The sequence below is a fragment of the Pseudorca crassidens genome, chromosome X (assembly GCF_039906515.1).
Source record: "Pseudorca crassidens isolate mPseCra1 chromosome X, mPseCra1.hap1, whole genome shotgun sequence".
Lineage (NCBI taxonomy): Eukaryota > Metazoa > Chordata > Mammalia > Artiodactyla > Delphinidae > Pseudorca > Pseudorca crassidens.
In genome coordinates, this window is record NC_090317.1 from 55,783,314 (window position 1) to 55,795,945 (window position 12,632).

Consider the following 12,632-nt stretch of genomic DNA (forward strand, 5'->3'; position numbering starts at 1 on the left):
CTGGGGCTGCTGGGAGAGATTTCCCTTTCACTTCTTTGTTCTCACATCTCCCAGGGGCTCAGATTTGGATTTGGCTTTGCCTCTGCCTGTAGGTCGCTGGAGGGCCTCTGTTTTTCCGATCAGACAGGACGGGGTTAAAGGAGCCGCTGATTCGGGGGCTCTGGCTCACTCAGATCGGGGGAGGGAGGGGCACGGAGTGCGGGGTGAGCCGGCGGCGGCAGAGGCCGGCGTGATGTTGCACCAGCCTGTGGCTTGCCATGTGTTCTCCTGGGGTAGTTGTCCCTGGATCCCGGGAACCTGGCAGTGGCGTGCTGCACAGCCTCCCCAGAAGGGTGGTGTGGATAGTGACCTGTGCTCGCACACAGGCTTCTTGGTGGCAGCAGCAGCCTTAGTGTCTCCTGCCCGTCTCTGGGGCCCATACTTTTAGCCGGGGCTCTCGCCCTTCTCTGGAGCTCCTTTAAGCAGCCCTCTTAATCCCCTGTCCTCGCGCACCAGGAAACAAAGAGGGAAGAAAAAGTCTCTTGCCTCTTCGGCAGTTCCAGACCTTTTCCTGAACTTCCTCCCAGCTAGCTGTGGTGCACTAACCCCTTCATGCTGTGTTCACTCCGCCAACCCCTGTCCTCTCCCTTTGCTCCGACCAAAGCCCGAGCCTCAGTTCGCAGCCCCGCCTGCCCTGGTGTGTGAGCAGACAAGCCTCTTGGGCTGGTGAGTGCCGGTCGGCACCGATCCTCTGTGCAGGAATCTTCCCACTTTGCCCTCCACACCCCTCTTGCTGTGCTCCTTTCCAGAGCCCCGAAGCTCCCTCCATCCGCCACACGCAGTCCCTGCCCGCAAAGGGGCTTCCTAGTGTGTGGAAACTTTTCCTCCTTCACAGCTCCCTCCCACTGGTGCAGGTGCCGTCCCTATTCTTTTGTCTCTGTATTTTGTTTTTTTCTTTTGCCCTACCCAGGTACGTGGGTAGTTTCTTGCCTTTTGGGAGGTCTGACGTCCTCTGCCAGCGTTCAGTAGGTGTTCTGTAGGAGTTCTTCCACGTGTAGATGTATTTCTGGTGTATCTGTGGGGAGGAAGGTGATCTCTGCGTGTTACTCTTCCACCATCTTACCCTCGTCCTGATGTTTGGAACTCTTAAGGCAACATTCTAGAGCCAGGTGTTCTGGACCTGCTGTGACCAAGGGACTGATAAAGAGAAAAAAATCTATTTATTTTTTGTGATTTGATGCACAGATAAAAAAACAACACACAATAACAGAAGTTGGTCCTTAATAAATCACATCCTAGTCTTTTTCAGTGCCTCAGTAAGCAGACCACATATTCAGTTTTCCCACCTCTTGGCCTCTAGCTCTTTTGTAGTTTTAACACTGCAACCCATGATGCAAATATCCAGAAACAGTTAAAAAGACTGTCACATTCCTTTTCTATTCATCTATTTTTGACTGTCTCTTGGTCCCAAGTGTATCTGAATGATTACCTTTCGTCATTCTATGCTATTCCTCATTATGGTATTCTCAATTGTCCCCATGTATTGTGGGCGGGTTGTAAGAGGGAGCTTGGGAAGGGTGTGCCAGTGTGAGGAGGTTATGGGTCACTGGGATTTCTCCAAGGATAGTCCCTTCCATGGCTGCAGGAAGTCCTCGCAGAGCCATGGCCAGGATGCTTGGTGGGTATCTGTATGTGGCACCATTGAGTTCTGCATGAATTGCTTGCTGATCTATTATTTATTATTATTATTATTTTAGTATTAGTTGTTTTTTGTTGTTGTTTTTTTATACTGCAGGTTCTTATAAGTCATCAATTTTATACACATCAGGGTATACATGTCAATTGCAATCACCAAATTCAGCACACCACCATCCCCAATCCACCTTGGCTTTGCCCCCATGGTGTCCATATGTTTGTTCTCTACATCTGTGTCTCAACTTCTGTCCTAGAAACCAGTTCATCTGTACCATTTCTCTAGGTTCCACATACATGCGTTAATATGCGATATTTGTTTTTCTCTTTCTGACTTCCTTCACTCTGTATGACAGTCTCTAGATCAATCCACGTCTCAACAAATGACTCAATTTCTTTCTTTTTTATAGCTGAGTAATATTCCATTGTATATATGTACCCCATCTTCTTTATCCATTCATCTGTTGATCAGCATTTAGGTTGCTTCCATGACCAGGCTATTGTAAATAGTGCTGCAATGAACATTGGGGTGCATGTGTCTTTTTCAATTATGGTTTTCTCTGGGTATATGCGCAGTAGTGGGTTTGCTGGATCATATGGTAATTCTATATTTAGTTTTTAAGGCACCTCCATACTGTTTTCCATAGTGGCTGTATCAATTTACATTCCCACCAACAGTGCAAGAGGGTTCCCTTTTCTCCACACCCTCTCCAGAATTTGTTGTTTCTAGATTTTCTGATGATGCCCATCCTAACTGTTGTGAGGTGATACCTCATTGTAGTTTTGATTTGCATTTATCTAATAATTAGTGATGTTGAGCAGCTTTTCATGTGTTTCTTGGCCATCTGTATGTCTTCTTTGGAGAAATGTCTATTTAGGTCTTCTGCCCATTTTTGTATTGGGTTATTTGTTTCATTAATATTTAGCTGCATGAGCTGTTTATATATTTTGGAGATTAATTCTTTGTCCATTGATTTGTTTGCAAATGTTTTCTCCCATTGTGAGGGTTTTTTTGTCTTGTTTATGGCTTCCTTTGCTGTGCAAAAGCTTTTAAGTTTCATTAGTTCACATTTGTTTATTTTTGCTCTTATTTCCATTACCCTAGGAGGTGGATCTAAAAAGATCTTGCTGTAATTTATGTCAAAGAGTGTTCTTCCTATGTTTTCCTCTAAGAGTTTTATAGTGTCTGGTCTTACATTTATGTCTAGAATCCATTTTGAGTTTATTTTTGTGTATGATGTCAGGGAGTCTTCTAATTTCATTCTTTTACATGTACCTGTCCAGTTTTCCCAGCACCACTTATTGAAGAGAGTGTCTTTTCTCCATTGTATATCTTTGCCTCCTTTGTCATCTATTTGTTGACCACAGGTGCCTGGGGTTATCTCTGGGTTTTCTGTCTTGTTCCATTGATCTATATTTCTGTTTTTGTGTCAGTACCATATTGTCTTGATTACTGTAGCTTTGTAGTATAGTCTGAAGTCAGGGAGTGTGATTTCCCCCAGCTCCGTTTTTTTCCCTCAAGACTCCTTTGGCTATTCGGGGTCTTTGGTGTCTACATACAAATTTTAAGATGATTTGTTCTAGTTCCGTAAAAAATCCCATTGGTAATTTGATAGGGATTGCATTGAATCTGTAGATTGCTTTAGGTAGTATAGTCATTTTCACAATATTGATTCTTCCAATCTAAGAAAATAGTGTATCTCTCCATCTGTTGGTTTCATCTTTAATTTCTTTCATCAGTGTCTTATAATTTTCTGCATACAGGTCTCTTATTTCCCTAGGTAGGTTTATTCCTTGGTATATTATTCTTTTTGTTGCAGTGGTAAATGGGAGTGTTTCCATAATTAGTTTTTCAGATTTTTCATCATTAGTGTATAGGAATGCAAGAGATTTCTGTGCATTAATTTTTTATCCTGAAACATTACCAAATTCATTGATTAACTCTAGTAGTTTTCTGGTGGCATTTCTAGGATTCTCTATGTATAATATCATGTCAACTGCAAACAGTGACATCCTTTTACTTCTTCTTTTAATTTTGTATTCCTTTTATTTCTTTTTATTCTCTGATTGCTGTGGCTAGGACGTCCAAAATTATGTTGAATAATAGTGGTGAGAGTGGACATCCTTGTCTCGTTCCTGATCTTAGAGGAAATGCTTTCAGTTTTTCACCATTGAGAATGACGTTTGCTGTGGGTTTGTCGTATATGGCCTTCATAATGTTGAGGTAGCATCACTCTATGCCTACTTCCTGGAGATTTTTTATCATAAATGGGTGTTGAATGTTGTCAGAAGGTTTTTCTGCATCTATTGAGATGATCATATGGTTTTTATTCCTCAATTTGTTAATATGGTGTATCACATTGATTGATATGCGTATATTGAAGAATCCTTGCATCCCTGGGATAAATTGCACTTGATCATGGTGTATGGTCCTTTTACTGTGTTGTTGGATTCTGTTTGCTAGTATTTTGTTGAGAATTTTTGCATCTATATTCATCAGTGATATTGGCCTGTAATTTTCTTTTTTTGTAGTGTCTTTGTCTGGTCTTGATATCAGTGTGATTATGGCCTCATAGAATGAGTTTGGGAGTGTTCCTTCCTCTGCAATTTTTTTTCAAGAGTTTAGAAGGATGGATGTTAGCTCTTCTCTTAATGTTTGATAGAATTCACATGTGAAGCCATCTGGTCCTGGACTGTTGTTTGTTGGAAGATGTTTAATCACAGTTTCAATTTCATTATTTATGATTGGTCTGTTCATATTTTCTGTTTCTTCCTGGCTTGGTCTTGGAAGGTTATACCTTTCTAAGAATTTGTCCATTTCTTCCAGGTTGTTCATTTTATTGGCATAGAGTTGCTTGTAGTAGTCTCTTAGGATGCTTTGTATTTCTGCAGTGTCTTTTGTAACTTACCCTTTTTCATTTCTAATTTTATTGATTTGAGTCCTCTCCCTCTTTTTCTTGCTGAGTCTGGCTAGTGGTTTATCAATTTTGTTTATCTTCTCAAAGAACCAGCTTTTAGTTTTATTGATCTTTGTTATTGTTTTCTTTGTTTCTATTTCATTTATTTCTGCTCTCAGCTTTATGATTTCTTTCCTTCTGCCAAGTTTGGGTTTTGTTTGTTCTTCTTTCTCTAGTTCCTTTAGGTATAAGGTTTGATTGTTTATTTGAGATTTTTCTTTTTTCTTGAGATAGGCTTGTATGGCTATAAACTTCTCTCTTAGAACTGCTTTTGCTGCATCCCATAGGTTCTGGATCATCGTGTTTTCATTGTCATTTGTCTCTAGGTATTTTTTGTTTTTTCTCTTTGATTTCTTCAGTGATCTCTTGGTTGTTTAGTAACGTATTGTTTATCCTTCATGTGTTTGTGTTTTTTACGTTTATTCCCTGTAATTCATTTCTATTCTCATAGCATTGTGGTCAGAAAAGATTCTTCATATGATTTCAATTTTTTAAAGTTTACTGAGGCTTGGTTTGTGACCCAGATGTGATCTATCCTGGAGAATGTTCCATGCACACTTGAGAAGAAAGTGTAATCTGCTGTTTTGTATGGAATGTCCTATAAATATCAATTAAATATATCCGGTCTATTGTGTCATTTAAAGTTTCTCTTTCCTTATTTATTTTCACTTTGGATGATCTGTCCATTGGTGTAAGTGAGGTGTTAAAGTCCCCCACTATTATTGTGTTACTTTCGATTTCTTCTTTTATAGCTGTTAGCAGTTGTCTTATGTATTGAGGTGCTCCAATGTTGGGTGCATATATATTTATAATTGTTGCATCTTCTTCTTGGATTGATCCATTGATCATTATGTAGTGTCCTTCCTTGTCTCATGTAACATTTTTTTTTTTTTTTTTTTTTTTGCGGTATGTGGGCCTCTCACTGTTGTGGCCCCTCCCGTTGCGGAGCACAGGCTCCGGACCTGCAGGCTCAGCGGCCACGGCTCACAGGCCCAGCCGCTCTGCGGCATGTGGGATCCTCCCGGACCGGGGCACGAACCCGCGTCCCCTGCATCGGCAGGCAGACTCTCAACCACTGCGCCACCAGGGAAGCCCGTAACATTCTTTTTTTTTTTTACATCTATTTAATCTGATATGAGTATAGCTACTCCAGCTTTCTTTTGATTTCCATTTGCATGGAAATCTTTTTCCATCCCCTCACTTTCAGTCTGTATGTGTCCCTAGGTCTGAAGTGGGTCTCTTGTAGACAGCATACAGATGGGTCTTGATTTTGTATCCATTCAGCAAGCCTGTGTCTTTTGGTTGGAGCATTTAATCCATTCACGTTTAAGGTAATTATCGATATGTTTGTTGCTATGACCATTTTGTTAATTGTTTGGGGTTTGTTTTTGTAGATCGTTTTCTTCTCTTGTGTTTCCTGACTAGAGAAGTTCCTTTAGCATTTGTTGTAGAGCTGGTTTGGTGGTGCTGAATTCTCTTAGCTTTTGCTTGTCTGCAAAGCTTTTGATTTCTCCATTGAATCTGAATGAGATCCTTGCTGGGTAGAGTAATCTTGGTTGTACATTCTTCCCTTTCATTACTTTAAGTATATCATGCCACTCCCTTCTGGCTTGTAGAGTTTCTGCTGAGAAATCAGCTGTTAACCTTATGGGAATTCCATTGTATGTTATTTTTCGTTTTTCCCTTGCTGCTTTCAATAATTTTTCTTTGTCTTTAATTTCTACCAGTTTGATTACTATTGTCTCAGCATGTTTCTCCTTGGGTTTATCCTGTATGGGATTTGCTGCGCTTCCTGGATTTGGGTGGCTATTTCCTTTCCTTTGTTAGGGACGTTTTCAACTATAATCTCTTCAAATATTTTCTCTGGTCCTTTCTCTCTCTCTTCTCCTTCTGGGACCCCTATAATGTAAATGTTGTTGTGTTTAATGTTTTCCCAGAGGTCTCTTAGGCTGTCTTCATTTCTTTCTATTCTTTTTTCTTTATTCTGTTCCACAGCAGTGAATTCCACCATTCTGTCTTCCAGGTCACTTATCTGTTCTTCTGCCTCAGTTATTCTGCTATTGATTCCTTGTAGTGTAGTTTTCATTTCAGGTATTGTATTGTTCATCTCTGTGTGTTTGTTCTTTAATTCTTCTAGGTCTTTGTTCAACATTGCTTGCATCTTCTCGAGCTTTGCCTCCATTGTTTTTCTGTGGTCCTGGATCATTTTCACTATCATTTTTCTGAATTCTTTTTCTGGAAGGTTGCCTATCTCCACTTCATTTAGTTGTTTTTCTGGGGTTTTATCTTGTTCCTTCTTCTGGTACATAGCCCTCTGTCTTTTAATATTGTCTGTCTTTCTGTGAATGTGGTTTTTGTTCCACAGGCTGCAGGATTGTAGTTCTTCTTGCTTCTGCTTGCTGATCTATTATTCACCAGGGAGCTGTTGTGATAAAGAATTCCTTGTTCAAACAGTTTCTTAAGTTTTCTTGGATGCAACTTGTGATTGCCAGGCGGATGTTGGTGGCAGTGGCTTCCCTCAGCTCTAGTGAGGCTTGCTCACTATACTGTGCCATGTAGGGCATACAAATGAGATTAGGGTGCATTTCTTAAGGAAACATGAGCAAAGCTGAAGGCTGTGATTCATGAATGTTGAGGTCCACCCCTCATTTCTTGCCTTCCTTGAGGTCTTGGTCTAATGCTTTCTCATCCACCAGTCCACATCAGACCGCATACACTCTGAATGCACCTTGCCTCATCTGCTTTATAGTAAAGACACTGATGAGGTGATGGTTATGTTCATTATGACTACAGTGCAAGGAGTTGCAGTTGCTCTGATACAGTAAGTCCTGCAGGGTGTAGACCCTCTGTACACCTAGGGAGAGCTCTATCCCATCCTGCATGTAGGGATCATAAAATGTGAAGATTAATCCATAGGTTTTGGCTCAAACAGCAACCCCTTGGTCTGCACAACTAAAGCGGATGAGGCTCAGCATCTTCCTAAGGATGCGGGCTGCTCCAGAGACAACCTCCTGAATCTGCTGGATGCTCTGTACCCATGCACCGTCCCACAGCACCTGGCACAGTCACATGTTCCACTAGTACAAACTGAGGATGTGGCAAATGCTGGAATTGGCCATCTCTTCCATTGCCGTGGAAGGGAAGTTGCACATGGCAATCCTGAGCTCGCCCGCAGCCTTGATGTGGATGTTGTCATAAGTGCTGCCTAACCCACATGATCACTCTCAGGGCCTTGAGTTTCTCCAGGTCCTCCGTGGTAAAGGTGATGGTGTGGTGACATCAATGGACCGACAGCCTTGTTTAAAACCTTCTTGTGGATCTCTTGAGTGGACTGTGCATCACAAAAGGCCAGGTCTTTCAGGATCAGTATATCCTTGGTGCAGTCTCTGCAGTTGAACAATGCCATCAGGGGGTGGGGGTGAAGAGGCCATTCATGATTTGGGGGTGGATACCTTCACAAATTCTGTCCAATTGCTTTCACTTGACTTTGTGCTTATCCACAAGGACCAATCTTTTTTTTTTTTTTTTTGCATTACGCAGGCCTCTCACTGTTGTGGTCTCTCACGTTGCGGAGCACAGGCTCCAGACACGCAGGCTCAGCAGCCATGGATCCTAGCTGCTCCACGGCATGTGGGATCTTCCCAGACCAGGGCACGAACCTGTGTCTCCTGCATCGGCAGGCGGACTCTCAACCACTGTGCCACCAGGGAAGCCCCACATGGACCAATCTTTATCGAATTTTGCACATCTCTGATTCAGAAGGCAAAGAGGCCCTATAAGAACTTAGGGGCACTCTCAGGAGTCTGCAGGTATTACACCACTATGCACCCATTACAAATTTGTCCACAAACCCTATAATTTGCACACTGGGCTGTCTGTCTTTTTAAGAGAATTCAGCTTCATTGGTTCAAAACCATTTAAGGTGATGAAACACTTGTCCTGGGCTGCATTCGTCCACTGCAAAGGGCCTCCACCCAGGAGGAGGCAGCGACCATAGTAGCAGCTCCCACTCCTCCCACCCCACTGGTCAGTGGTGGCAGTGACTGCAGCTGTGCTGGGGGCATGGGCCCTCAGGGTGGCATGGCTCCCAGCTCCCGGCTCCTGGCTCTGTCCTTCCATCCTCTGATTGTCACCTGTTCCTCTGGACCACTCCCAGGCCACCTTAAAATGATCAAAAAATCAGTTTTGAAATGGTGTGAGTATTCAAGCACCCACTAAAGCTATCTCCCAAGGGCTCAGCACAGAGGAAGCAGGCAAAAATTCCCATTTCTCTGAAAGTGTTCTAATTGCTTACATTATAAGCTGCTGCCTGAAGGTCCAGCTTGTGATTTAGCACAAGTCTAGGGGCTAGCTGCAACCTTCCCCAGAGAATGAAGAAGCCTGTGGACATTTCCCCTGCCTTCTCCCTCTGACTCACCACAATAATAAAACCCAGTCACCAGTACCTTGTAGAAAGGAGCTGGTATACACACCTGGTACCCCAGCTGCTTCTGTGCCTGCTGGCTAAGGAACAGGCTTCCAAATCACCTAGCTCTGATATCCAACAAGGCTTTGTTCATGAGCATAACAAGACTATACTTAAAAAGAACCAGTTTTTAAACAGGCACAGGAGCATACCCCAGCAGCTACACACCTATGCTCACCACAGAGGGAGCAGATAAAAATGTCCGTCTCCCAGGTTTTCCCTGGAAAGCTTAACTACATATTTTCCCAGATGCTGCCTGAAGATCCAGCTTCTCATCAGCCTGCACTTAAGTGCTGATTTATCCACTGCTTTGGGACACTAACAGGTCTTGGCACACTCTCAATGACTGGGAGCCATTAAAGAAAATGTTGGTGGCTTGGATAATGACAAAAGTCTCAGAGAACCAGGAGCTCAGGCTGGGCTGATGCTGAAATTTATCTCCTGCATAAGACCACACTGTCAAGGCTGTAAGAGGTGGCTGTTTTATCTAAAAAGTATAAACTAACATAGAGAGTCAAGGAAAATGAAGTTCTTAATGAAATGGAGATAACTGATTTACCTGAAAGAGAGTTAAAAATAATGATAATAAAGATACTCACCAATGTCAGGAAAACAATGCAAGAACAAAGTGAGAATTTCAACAAAAAAGACAGAAAATATATTCTGAAATTATCAAATAGAAATCACTAAGCCGAAGAATAAAATAAGTGAGTTGAAAATTCAATACAGGGGTTCCACAGCAGACTAGATCAAGTGGAGGAAAGGATCAGTGAACTCATAGGGCAGTGAAATACATCCAGTCAAAGGAAAGAAAGAAAAGAAAAAAAAAAGAAAAAAAGTGAAGCTAGCTTAAGGGATTTATAGGACACAATCAAGGGGAAAAATGTATACATTATAGGAATACCAGAAGGAAAAGAGAGAAGAAGAAGAATTCCTCAAAGAAATAATGGCTGAAAACTTCCTTAACCTGGGGAAAGAAACAGTTATCTGAATCCAGGAAGCCCAGAGAATTCCAAAGATGAATAAAAAAACACATGCCAAAACACATCATAAGTAAATTGTCAAAAGTTAAATATAAGGAGAGAATCTTAAAATCAACAACAGAAAAACAACTTGTCACATACAAGGGAACACTCAACACAATCAGCAGATTTTTTTAGCAGAAACTTTGCAGGCCAGAATGGAGTGAGATGATACATTCAAATTGCTGAAAGAGAAAAATACTGTGAATCAAGAACACCTGGCAAAGTTGTCCTTCAAAGTTGGAATATAAAGATTTTTTTCAGACAAACAAATGCTAAGGGAGTTGATCACCACTAGCCTCACCTTACAATAAATATTAAATAGTGTTCTTCAAGCTGAAACAAAAGGGAGCTAATTAGTAACAGAAAAACATATGAAAGTATATAACTGACTGGTAAAGAGAAATGTACAGTTAAATTTAGAATAATATTATAATGATTGTTGGTAAATCATTTATAACTCTAGTGTAAGCATATATATATATATATATATATATATATATATATATATTATCATATGCGGGCCTCTCACTGTTGTGGCCTCTCCCATTGTGGAGCACAGGCTCCGGACACACAGGCTCAGCTGTCATGGTGAACCTGTGTCCCCTGTATTGGCAAGCGGACTCTCAACCACTGTGCCACCAGGGAAGCCCTAGTGTAAGTATTAAAAGATAAAATTATTAATGATTACTATAACTACAATAATTTGTTAGTAGATACAAAATGTAAAAATACATCAATTGTGACATAAGAATATAAAATGTGGGAGGGCAATGTAAAATGTAGAGTTTTTGTATGTGCCTGAAGTACAGATGTTATTAGGTTAAAATAACCTGTTATGAATATAAGATGTTTTATGTCAGCCTCATGGTATATGTAAAGAAAAAAAAGTATAGTAGATATCCAAAAGATAAAGGTATCAAAGCACAATAACAAGAAAAATCATCAAATCACAAAGGAAGAGAGTGAGATAGGAAAAAATGATCCACCAAAACAACTGGAAAACCATGAACAAAATGAAAATAGTAATTCCATAACTTAAATTTTCTAGGAGAGTAGAAGTTCAATGTTCTCAATAAAGAAAAGAAAGGAAGAGAGGGACCTTGAAGATGGCGGAAGAGTAAGACGCGGAGATCACCTTCCTCCCCACGGATACACCAGAAATACATCTACACGTGGAACAACTCCTACAGAACACCTACTGAAGGCTGGCAGAAGACCTCAGACCTCCCAAAAGGCAACAAACTCCCCACGTACATGGGTAGGGTAAAAGAAAAAAAGAAAAAACAGAGACAAAAGAATAGGGATGGCACCTGCACCAGTGGGAGGGAGCTGTGAAGGAGGAAAAGTTTCCACACACTAGGAAGCCCCTTCGCGGGCGGAGACTGCGGGAGGCGGAGGGGGGAGCTTCGGGGCCGCGGAGGAGAGCACAGCAACGGGTGCGGGTGCGGAGGGCAAAGCGGAGAGATTCCCGCCCAGAGGATCGGTGCCGACTGGCACTCACCAGCCCGAGAGGCTTGTCTGCTCACCCGCCGGGGCGGGCGGGGCTGCGAGCTGAGGCTCTGAGGCTCGGGTTTCGGTTTCAGACGGAACGCAGGGAGAGGACTGGGGTTGGTGGCTTGAACATAGCCTGAAGGGGTTAGTGCACCACGGCTAGCCGGGAGGGACTCCGGGGAAAAGTCTGCACCTGCCGAAGAGGCAAGAGACTTTTTCTTCCCTCTTTGTTTCCTGGTGCGTGAGGAGAGGGGTTTAAGAATGCTTCTTAAAGGAACTCCAGAGACGGGCGCGAGCCTCGGCTAAAAGCTCGAACCCCAGAGACGGGCGGGAGACGCTAAGGCTGCTGCTGCCGCCACTAAGGGGCCTGTGTGCGAGCACAGGTCACTCTCCACACCCCTATTCCGCGGAGCCTGTGCAGCCCGCCACTGCCAGGTTCCCGGGATCCAGGGACAACTTCCCCGGGAGAACGCAGGGCGGGCCTCAGGCTGGTGCAAAGTCACGCCGGCCTTTGCCACCGCAGGCTCGCCCCGCACTCCGTGCCCCTCCCTCCCTGCCGGCCTGAGTGCGCCAGAGCCCCCGAATCAGCGGCTTCTTTAACCCCGTCCTGTCTGAGCACAAAACAGACGCCCTCCAGCGACCTACACGCACAGGCGGGGCCAAATCCAAAGCTGAGCCCCTGTCAGCTGTGAGAACAAAGAAGAGAAAGGGAAATCTCTCCCAGCAGCCTCAGAAGCAGCAGATTAAAGCTCCACAATCAACTTGATATACCCTGCATCTGTGGAACACCTGAATAGACAACCAATCATCCCAAATTAAGGAAGTGGACTTTAGGAGCAAGATCTATGATTTTTTTCCCTTTTCCTCTTTTTGTGAGGGTGTATGTGTATGCTTCTGTGTGAGATCTTGTCTGTATAGTCTTACTTCCACCATTTGTCCTAGGGTTCTATCCGTCCATGGTTTTTTTTTTAATTTTTTTTCTTAATAATCAATTTTAATTTTAATAACGTTATTATACTTTAC

The 12,632-nt window shown here is 42.7% G+C and overlaps 1 pseudogene; it reads right to left on the minus strand.

The window, feature by feature from the left end:
• Positions 1-1,484: 1,484 nt before the first annotated feature.
• On the minus strand, positions 1,485-9,018 carry LOC137216633 (C-terminal-binding protein 2-like; annotated as a pseudogene).
• Positions 9,019-12,632: the final 3,614 nt, after the last annotated feature.